The sequence below is a fragment of the Fukomys damarensis genome, unplaced genomic scaffold (assembly GCF_012274545.1).
Source record: "Fukomys damarensis isolate Sample0158 unplaced genomic scaffold, DMR_v1.0_HiC HiC_scaffold_4, whole genome shotgun sequence".
Classification (NCBI taxonomy): Eukaryota; Metazoa; Chordata; class Mammalia; order Rodentia; family Bathyergidae; genus Fukomys; species Fukomys damarensis.
The window spans coordinates 1704828-1715958 of record NW_022900916.1 but is presented as its reverse complement, the minus strand read 5'-3'; positions in this window follow the sequence as shown (position 1 = coordinate 1715958).

Below are 11131 nucleotides of genomic sequence, written 5' to 3'. Positions count from 1 at the left end.
TTGACCACCCGTCACTCATGGGGTGCCCTGATCTGTCCCCTACGGACCCTGCCCAAGTCCTGTGACGAGGACTGTTCTTTCCCATAAATGCTCGTAACCAGAGGGAGCCGGCGGAGGGGCTGCAAGAGCTGCACTGTCCACAGCTCCTCTTCCACCGCACAGCCGCAAAGCAGGAGGAGCCCGGGGGCGGCGCACGTGTCCATGGTCCACTGTCACTGACCCTCGAGCTGGGTCCCGTCCCAAACTCCCCTCCACGCCCGTGGCTGGATGCATCCTCACTGCCCGATTCCGGACTGGAACAGGGTTTTCTCAGCTCCTTCCCCACCCCAGTCCTCGGCACCCTGCTCTGAAGGCATCCTGGAGAATTAATCCTGCAAGCATCATAGCCCTCCATGGTTTACACCCCAGAGAAGCAAACCGTTCGGTTCTCGGGGTCCCTTGGTTTGATCCAACGCTCAATTTGGGTTTTCCCTTTCACTCATGCCTTGCTGTGAGTAAAGTGCCGTCCACTCTGGCCCCATCACCAGGGTCGCTCCAACCTGGTCGCACACGGTGAGCGGTGACACAGGTGACGGGTGCAGGGCAGGTGCAGAGTGAGTCCTGTATGGGCAGCATAGCGAGGGCAGCCTGGAGTGAGGCCCACGGAGCACGGAGGACGTCAGAGCTTTGGAGGAGCAGGAAGGAAGTAGGACAGGCAGGAGGGAAGGCGAGAGGAAAGCAAGAAGGGCCCAGCCAGAGTGCTGCAGGCAATTTACACAGCAATTTACACAGAGACACCTCACCTGTAACGGCTCTCCGGACTGCACAGCTTGTGAATAAAGACTGAACTGTGAGTTTGTAAAATTGCAAACACTACTCAGAAAGCAATAGCTCAATTCTCTGAGCAGCTTGGTTAAAACTGAATTTTCCAGCCCATCTGATGACAAAGTATACACTGACTTGGTGAAAAACGCAAACATGACGCACTGGCTAAATGGAAGGAAGGCAGTGTATCCCACCACCCAGGGAAGAAAGAAGGCGATGTGGTTACAGCGTGTGCAGGAAGGCTGGCTGTGCTGCTGTCACTGCTAGGGTGAGAGCAGGCCCGGAAGACACCTGGCCAGGTTGGGGTGAGAAGACGGGGTCATCAGGTCAGGTGGATGAGCTCCACGGGAAATAAAATGCTGAAAATGAAGGCTGGCTGTGCTGCTGTCACTGCTAGGGTGAGAGCAGGCCCGGAAGACACCTGGCCAGGTCGGGGTGAGAAGACGGGGTCAGCAGGTCAGGTGGATGAGCTCCACGGGAAATAAAATGCTGAAAAGCCAGGGAGATGGAATCCGAGAGAGAGAGAGAGAGAGAGAGAGAGAGAGAGAGAGAGAATCTGAGCCATGCCCGTGGGATGCCCACCCACTCCCTGGTGAGCACCTGAGAAGTGAGGCCTTGAGCCACTAAGGTCTTGGGACTCCCATAATCCCCTCCTAGAGATGGGACCCATGAGTGGCCCTCGGGGGCACCCTGCGCTCCCTTTATGCCCAGGGTGCAGACCCCACTGGAGGGCTTCAGCGCACCAGGACGATGATTTGCGATAGGAGAGTAAAGCACCAGACAGCACAGCCTGTCTGTGATCCACACTGGTGGCGGAAACATCCACCCACAAAGAAGCCCGAGGTGTAAGTGTGCTGGAGAAGGACGACCACTCAGCTGCGGGCCAGGGGACAGGTCTGCAGAGAAACCTGAGACCTAGCCGGAAAGGGGCAAAGCGGCCTCTCAGGGGCCACGCATGCCAGGGACAGCCCTCCCCTGATGCAAATGCAGGCTCTGCTCGGAAAGCAGACGGAGCCAGGCCAGCAGTGGGAACCCAGCGCAGAGGGCACCAGCAGTCCAGAAGACCCCACCAAACCAAGACAGCAAGAGGGCACGGAATCACACCCGCAATCCTAACCCTACCTTCAGTTCGAGTTGTGTCCTCCATCTTGTTTATCTATGGTCTTCAACAACAAACAACCGCAAGTGGTCAACTAGTGATGCAATGTCCAGAAAGAAACCAAAGAAAAGAGCGAAGCAGATTCTTCTGATATGGTTCCCAGTGATTCTTTATATGGGGTCACCGCACAGCATTTTAAAACACTAGGCATAAAGGAATCACTTGTGTAAGTAGACACAGGTAGCCAGGAAATCTGGCATCACATTCCTGTGGGAGAGCCACGGCCTCTGGGGGACCTGCCCTGCAGACACCAGCCGTGGCGTGTACCCACGCGTTTCCTCTGTGAATGACCGCAAAGCCTCCCTTCCCAGGAAGAAACCGAGCTGCCCACGCAGGAATTATCTCCAGGTCACGGTGCCTGGGTCAAAAGAGATGCATCCTCACCTGCTCACAGCCACAGCTGGCCGCACACTGCAAACCCGGTTCAGTTAGTGAGACTCTCACTCACAAGACCAGACAGAAAGCTCCTTGGGTGATTGCAACCCTTCCATAAAACACGCTGGGTATTGTGTTTGTTTTCAGTTAGTAGTGCCAGTTGTCTGAAAAACCTTTACCTCTGAGCTTTGTGAGTCGTGTAACAAGGCAGGCTGGAGTGTAGCAAGAGGCACATGTGTGCTTGTATGCGGTCAGTTGCCTTTTCCAGCCTCCTGCATCTCTGCCCTTGGAAAGGCTCTGCCAGCCTCAGGCCCCAGTGCTGATGTCTGTCTCTGACTCAGGCCCTTCCCGCCTCCCAGCGAGCGGAGCCACTGAAGTCTGCTTTCCAGGATGAAGTGGCCGGCTGTGCTGCTGCCTCCCTGCCCTGGGGGGTGGGCGTCTGTCTTCTCACACACAGAGCCGCTCTCTGCCTGCTCCTTGGGAGACAGGAAGGACAGAGCCAGCAGGGAGGCCACCAGCAGGTGCACAGGAGGAACAGAAGCAGGCCATGACGGGGATGCAGGGCAGTCTGCACCATGCAGGCCTGGAAGCGAAACAGGAAAAGGCAGTCTTCTAGGGCTTCTCCAGGCAGTTGGCCACGTGAAGCCTGCAGAGACTCAGCTCGAAATCAGCCTCCCCAGCCATGCTGGGAGACACGTGGGCAGGTCCTCTGTCTACCCCTGCCTCAGTCTGTCCACCTGTGAAGAGCAGTGAACGGGGTCGCCTGCCACAGACATAGCGGGAGAGCTCAGTACGAGAGGCTTCGGACAGCGGAGTCCAGCCTTCCACAGAGCAAGCAGTGAGGTGAATGAACGGAAACTCCCATGACCACGGCATGAACGTGTAACACTTCAAACACCAGGGACGGAACTGGAAGATGAAAGGGTAAAAACGGCAGCTCTGGTAGGAAAAATTTTTAAAAGAACCAAGTGTCTGACAGAAAGTATGAAAAGAGAATTAGATAATTCAAGGCTGTGTTTATAAAAAGCGATGAATAAAATGGGTGATGCACTTCAGATGAATCCAGGCCAAGACAGTTCACTGTGAAAATGTAAATTCACGGAAAATGAGCAAAGGCGCCCCTTATTCCTGAAAGACTCGATTCAGAAACCCACCCTCACCCATCCACAGGCTCCCTGCTTCCTCTTCCCAGCAGTGGCTTCAACCAGCCCAGTGTTTTGGTCCTGACCCAGATAAATAACCAGGCATTTCTTGTCTGGATGCCCTTTCCACGACAGTAAAGCAGTTCCTGCCAGTCTCCCAAGTATAAATTGAGTCAAGCCTCAGATTCCCATTCTGGGAGAAGAAGGTTTAAGCGTTCACCGTCAGTTATAAATATTTATTTTGTCTGTGGATAAATAATAATATTAACAACCAAATGTAGTCATTGTGAGGGAAGTCCTGCAGGTCTCGCCTCGGCCTGCAGGGAGACCCTCCTTTCCGTCTCAGCTTGTTGTAAGACCGAGGCTCACAGAAGCTGAACTGGTGTGGGGAGTGCCAGGCTGGAGCTGGCTGAAAGTCTGAGCTAAGCCTTCATGGAATCATAACCGAGCCAAGGCCTCTGTTATCCAGCATTCAAACAAGTCACTGAAACAGCTGTGTGTTCGTCACCCAACCTGTCTATCAGCATCTACCTAGGAATTCACCTGTGTAAACACTTCAGAAATTTGGGAAACCGAATGTTTTGATAGCAACAAGGTAAGCTTTGGTTCTGAGAATAAAACCCAGGGCCTCTTGTATGCTAGGCAAGAGCTCAGGCTCAAGCTCCACCCCTGCTATGTGTACAAAATGTTTTGGGAAAGAAAATGAAATTCCTTTATATGTTCTCAATTCTCACAGTCTGAGCATCTCCCCAAGCTGCATTTGATTTTCGTGTCTAAAGACACATGGATTTTTTTCTTCATACAACACAGCCCCTAAATTCAAGCCAGTTCCTCCATCCAGTATAGAATGGAGTTGGAGAAGAGATGTGACAGCACAGGGAGGAGCTGTCAGTGGTGAGCTTCACCTGAGGACTGCATGTCAGCCCAGCGTGGCGCACTCCTCCTTACCAAGGTCTTCCTAGGATAACTGTGGTAATGTGAAACCCTGACTTTAAATACCGACTTTAATCACAGTGCTTGCATAAGATTTAACTCCATTATATTTTTAGCTGGTAAATAAAATGAAGTCTTATACTCAAGGAGATAATGTACTTAGAGAAATAAAATATGTGTACAAAGAGCCCAAATCAAGGCAGAATGTAAGACAGAGAGCTATGAAATATGAATGAAAAAAAAAACAATGAGACTTCCTGGCTGAGGTGGGAGGGGAACGAGTGCAATCAGAGCAAATTTCAGAGCAATGATGTCATCAAATCTGGACTTGGGCTGTGCATTAGGGTTCAAAAGACACAGAAGATACGGCCCAGGAAAGGAGTGATCCGGTAGCTCCCTGTGGTTGAGATCAGCAGAGACTCTGCGAGGTCAGAGCACAGGCAAGCCATGGCAAGGCACTGTCCAGAGGGCGTCGTCTTTCCAGGCTGTCACACAGCAGCTGGGCTCACTCACCTGACAGTTCTCAGTGACGTGCAGTGCACGCAGGCCAGTTTTAAGTCTGTGACACGGTTCTTCAAAATCACTTCGGGTCATTTCCTTAGGCAACGAAGAGCATCGTGAGCCCCGAGGCCCCCGACGTAAAGCGGCAGCGGGTGTGCGGCGTGAGGCGTCTTAATGCACAGACAGAAGGTGCGGCAGAGAACACTGTTCGTGCATCACGAACACAAAGAGCCAGACTCTTGTGAAAATATTTGGACAAGACAAAGAAAAAGAAGAAGAAGAAGCAGGAGGACAGGCAAAATGGCTCGCAGATTTAAAAAGACTCAGTCTTGCTAACATGAAGCAGTGCTAATAGAGACCTGAGCATACCCTGGGTGTCAGCCGAGTAAGGTCTCAGTGACTTGAGCCAATGTATTATTAACCACAGGTGACTTGTGTGCTGAGAATGAAGCTGTTTTCACTTCTATTTACTGATCTTTCCACCTCTCTGCACACGTTGGCATAGTTATACACTCACATGTACAGACACACTTTGAAGTGTCATGTTTAGTTTCACTTAAATTTTATCATCAAGACTGTGATCTTGTCATGGAAGTGTTCCCCACCAGGACAGAGACTGTGGAATGCAACATACTGAATTTGTGAGGACTTACGATAAAATGTGAATGAGGATATGACTTAGAAGGCTATTAAAATAGTTTAGGCAAAAGATCATGAAGGCTGGAATCATAGTGTTGGCAGCAATAATGGAGAGAGGGAGACTTTACCAGAACTTGCTGAACGAACAAAACAGCAAAGAAAAGTCACAATAATGGTAGCTGACACTCGTGTCGGGATTACTAGAGGTCAGACACTTTTCTGAATTGTGAACAAACACATATTAACTCCTTCCCTCCCCACAGAGCACAGCAGTTGCTCTTTCTCTTTTCCTCTTACTAGGGCAGAAAGCAAGGCACGGATGAGAAGGAGCTGTCCAAGGCTCCAAGCAGGTGAGGGGCAAGATCAGCACAGGACCCTGAGCTGGGGAGCCCGCAGCGCCTGCTCTCTACACCACAAGAGTGTGTGCACAGCCCAGAAAACAGACTGTCCGGGGCTCACAGAAACAAGGATGGGGGGGGGAAGAAATGGTTTACTTTGGACACTTTGCTTTCGAGGTCCTTGAAGAAGACACTGTAGATTAAGAAACACGAGTTGGAGTTTGAGTACAGAAGCTCATAGCGGATACGGCCAAGGCAGCCGGTCAGGGCCCGGGCTGCCTTTCGGGGCACAGGCACTGAGAATGGGAACGAAATTTCCCGAGTTTCCAAAACATAGCTGAAATGATCTGCAACCCAACAATGAGGACTTGGCCTTGGAGAACTATTCCCCAGTAAAGGTGGCCGGGCAGCAGCCAATGCTCATTAGACCAGGTGCGCCAAGGCCCATACGGCGGCCACAGAGCCAAAGTGAGATCGCGCATCATCATGAAGGCAGCCACCGCAATCCATGGAAAGACAAGAGCTGAGGACGCCACCGCCACAGGGTGAGGACTGTGCTTCAAACGCCATCCAGTGGCCTGTGGGGGGCGTGTCGCCCCCAGAGTGTCCTGATGCCAGGGCCCAGTCCCTGTGGGCTTGAGCCAAGGAGACAGAGGGAATGCAGGGCCCCGAGCTGCAGGAGCGTGTGCTGTTGTCATTACACACTTCCCCACAAATGACTGGCTGAAAGTCTGAGCTAAGCCTTCATGGAATCATAACCGAGCCAAGGCCTCTGTTATCCAGCATTCAAACAAGTCACTGAAACAGCTGTGTGTTCGTCACCCAACCTGTCTATCAGCATCTACCTAGGAATTCACCTGTGTAAACACTTCAGAAATTTGGGAAACCGAATGTTTTGATAGCAACAAGGTAAGCTTTGGTTCTGAGAATAAAACCCAGGGCCTCTTGTATGCTAGGCAAGAGCTCAGGCTCAAGCTCCACCCCTGCTATGTGTACAAAATGTTTTGGGAAAGAAAATGAAGTTCCTTTATATGTTCTCAATTCTCACAGTCTGAGCATCTCCCCAAGCTGCATTTGATTTTCGTGTCTAAAGACACATGGATTTCTTTCTTCATACAACACAGCCCCTAAATTCAAGCCAGTTCCTCCATCCGGTATAGAATGGAGTTGGAGAAGAGATGTGACAGCACAGGGAGGAGCTGTCAGTGGTGAGCTTCACCTGAGGACTGCACGTCAGCCCAGCGTGGCGCACTCCTCCTTACCAAGGTCTTCCTAGGATAACTGTGGTAATGTGAAACCCTGACTTTAAATACCGACTTTAATCACAGTGCTTGCATAAGATTTAACTCCATTATATTTTTAGCTGGTAAATAAAATGAAGTCTTATACTCAAGGAGATAATGTACTTAGAGAAATAAAATATGTGTACAAAGAGCCCAAATCAAGGCAGAATGTAAGACAGAGAGCTATGAAATATGAATGAAAAAAAAAACAATGAGACTTCCTGGCTGAGGTGGGAGGGGAACGAGTGCAATCAGAGCAAATTTCAGAGCAATGATGTCATCAAATCTGGACTTGGGCTGTGCATTAGGGTTCAAAAGACACAGAAGATACGGCCCAGGAAAGGAGTGATCCGGTAGCTCCCTGTGGTTGAGATCAGCAGAGACTCTGCGAGGTCAGAGCACAGGCAAGCCATGGCAAGGCACTGTCCAGAGGGCGTCGTCTTTCCAGGCTGTCACACAGCAGCTGGGCTCACTCACCTGACAGTTCTCAGTGACGTGCAGTGCACGCAGGCCAGTTTTAAGTCTGTGACACGGTTCTTCAAAATCACTTCGGGTCATTTCCTTAGGCAACGAAGAGCATCGTGAGCCCCGAGGCCCCCGACGTAAAGCGGCAGCGGGTGTGCAGCGTGAGGCGTCTTAACGCACAGACAGAAGGTGTGGCAGAGAAAACTGTTCGTGCATCACGAACACAAAGAGCCAGACTCTTGTGAAAATATTTGGACAAGACAAAGAAAAAGAAGAAGAAGAAGCAGGAGGACAGGCAAAATGGCTCGCAGATTTAAAAAGACTCAGTCTTGCTAACATGAAGCAGTGCTAATAGAGACCTGAGCATACCCTGGGTGTCAGCCGAGTAAGGTCTCAGTGACTTGAGCCAATGTATTATTAACCACAGGTGACTTGTGTGCTGAGAATGAAGCTGTTTTCACTTCTATTTACTGATCTTTCCACCTCTCTGCACACGTTGGCATAGTTATACACTCACATGTACAGACACACTTTGAAGTGTCATGTTTAGTTTCACTTAAATTTTATCATCAAGACTGTGATCTTGTCATGGAAGTGTTCCCCACCAGGACAGAGACTGTGGAATGCAACATACTGAATTTGTGAGGACTTACGATAAAATGTGAATGAGGATATGACTTAGAAGGCTATTAAATAGTTTAGGCAAAAGATCATGAAGGCTGGAATCATAGTGTTGGCAGCAATAATGGAGAGAGGGAGACTTTACCAGAACTTGCTGAACGAACAAAACAGCAAAGAAAAGTCACAATAATGGTAGCTGACACTCGTGTCGGGATTACTACAGGTCAGACACTTTTCTGAATTGTGAACAAACACATATTAACTCCTTCCCTCCCCACAGAGCACAGCAGTTGCTCTTTCTCTTTTTCTCTTACTAGGGCAGAAAGCAAGGCACGGATGCGAAGGAGCTGTCCAAGGCTCCAAGCAGGTGAGGGGCGAGATCAGCACAGGACCCTGAGCTGGGGAGCCCGCAGCGCCTGCTCTCTACAGCACAAGAGTGTGTGCACAGCCCAGAAAACAGACTGTCCGGGGCTCACAGAAACAAGGATGGTGGGGGGAGAAATGGTTTACTTTGGACATTTTGCTTTCGAGGTCCTTGAAGAAGACACTGTAGATTAAGAAACACGAGTTGGAGTTTGTGTGCAGAAGCTCATAGTGGATACGGCCAAAGCAGCCGGTCAGGGCCCGGGCTGCCTTTCGGGGCACAGGCACTGAGAATGGGAACGAAATTTCCCGAGTTTCCAAAACATAGCTGAAATGATCTGCAACCCAACAATGAGGACTTGGCCTTGGAGAACTATTCCCCAGTAAAGGTGGCCGGGCAGCAGCCAATGCTCGTTAGACCAGGTGCGCCAAGGCCCATGCGGCGGCCACAGAGCCAAAGTGAGATCGCGCATCATCATGAAGGCAGCCACCGCAATCCATGGAAAGACAAGAGCTGAGGACGCCACCGCCACAGGGTGAGGACTGTGCTTCAAACGCCATCCAGTGGCCTGTGGGGGGGCGTGTCGCCCCCAGAATGTCCTGATGCCAGGGCCCAGTCCCTGTGGGCTTGAGCCAAGGAGACAGAGGGAATGCAGGGCCCCGAGCTGCAGGAGCGTGTGCTGTTGTCATTACACACTTCCCCACAAATGACACAGAGCCACTAGGGCTGCTGAGGACCCATTTGTCTGCATATTTGGAAGAATGGGATTCCTCTGAAATACTTTATTATTTTGATAGAACAGAAATATTTTTAAAGAGCAGTAAAAAACACTCTACCTGTACAGAGGTACAATCAAAAGATATACACAAGGAGGAAGTACGTTTTCTCATCTACTCATCACTTCAAAAAAATTCATCTCAAATTTGAGGAATTATTGCTCCAGGAAGGATGGAATTTCCCTCACAGGAAAATATCCACAACTGAAAGATAAAATTCAATAAAGAATGATTTCAAAGAAAAATAAGACTGCACATCTGCTTCCTGCTAGGGTTATGATGAGCACACTGGGAAATGTTTCTTTTGTTCCTATTATTAAAGGTGACCACATCGAGAAAGTATGATATTGTTTAAAAACGTTGTCTGTTACTTTGCCCACACCCAGATGAGAAACTGAAAGTGGACACAGTTAGATAAGCCCGTACTTCCCACAGACAAAGAGCTATTTCTTCCAAAAGGCCAGTCTGTGTTTTACAGTTTCCATGAGCATTTTTGATAAGGCCATTTATTCTGGACTAAATCCTGCCCTATAACCGAACAATCTGTCAGCACCTTTACATTTCTCATCAGAGTCTGATGGCAGAAGGAGATTAATTAACCAATGGCTCTCATCTTAAAAAATAAAACAAAATGAAGTAACAACTCTTGTGGCAAAGGCCTTGTGGCAAAGGCCCGTGGTTATGAGGGGCCGGCAAGGCCCCGGCCCAGGTGAGTGAGTCCCACAGTTACCCTGCAGTGTTCCTGTCGCCATTTTGGTGTGACCTATTTAAACACTAAGGTGGCCGAGTAACTCCTCAAGGCCATTGTTTGCAAACTGCCTCTGCTCTGAGTCTCCTGATGACAGAGCTTCTGTGGAGCCCGTGGACACAGAAGGTACATTCTCATAAGACAAAGACCACAAACCACAACACGCGCTCCCCTGTCGTCTGTTAGAATCTTCCTCCTGAGTGTCCCAAGTGGCGTGCATCACAGACCCACGCTCGACACAGCCCTCAGCTCCCGCCACAGGTGGGCACGCGTGGAGAGGCCACCAACAGCACGCCCTAGTGGGGTTCATGCCATGACACGACAGACAGGGACCTCGGGTAAGGGGGACCGGCACCTCAGCCACTGCACGCTTCCACGGTTTACACGTGACGGTCACACCTGCTGACATAAGTGGCGTTCGCTTCTACTGATTTCGATGAAGTTCACTTAAAGCTACTACCTTATGTCTGTCTTATAACATGATGAACACCATATATAAACTACAGCCTGTGTAGGATGTATGGTATATGAATCACACTTAGTATGCACCAGCAATGGACACGTTAGGCTTAGCATGTTACATGATGTGCACATGTGCTTGAGCGAGTGGACAGAGAGACAGACAGCCAGGAAACTCCATGTGGAAGTGTGGTTTCTGTGCGTCAGTCAGTGTGGCAGCGGCCACATCAAGGGCAGTTCTAGCTGAATGAAGCCCTGAGCATCGGGTGAGGACCTGGCCCTCTGGCAGTGGCCTGGTGGGTGGAAGGGGCAGTGATGCCCCTGCTGGAACTGTGCCTTCTGTCCTACATCGCCCTGGCTGGCGGCCGAAGAGCACGCGCTGCCCCAGGTCAGCAGTGCGCATTCACCCAGCCTCCCGGACCCCATCATGAGGGATTCGGTCGGCTCTTCCTCAGGGACTCTCAACCCTGGTCACAAACAAAGCCAGACGGGAGTCACACTCACCCGGCCTCCTGGACCCCATC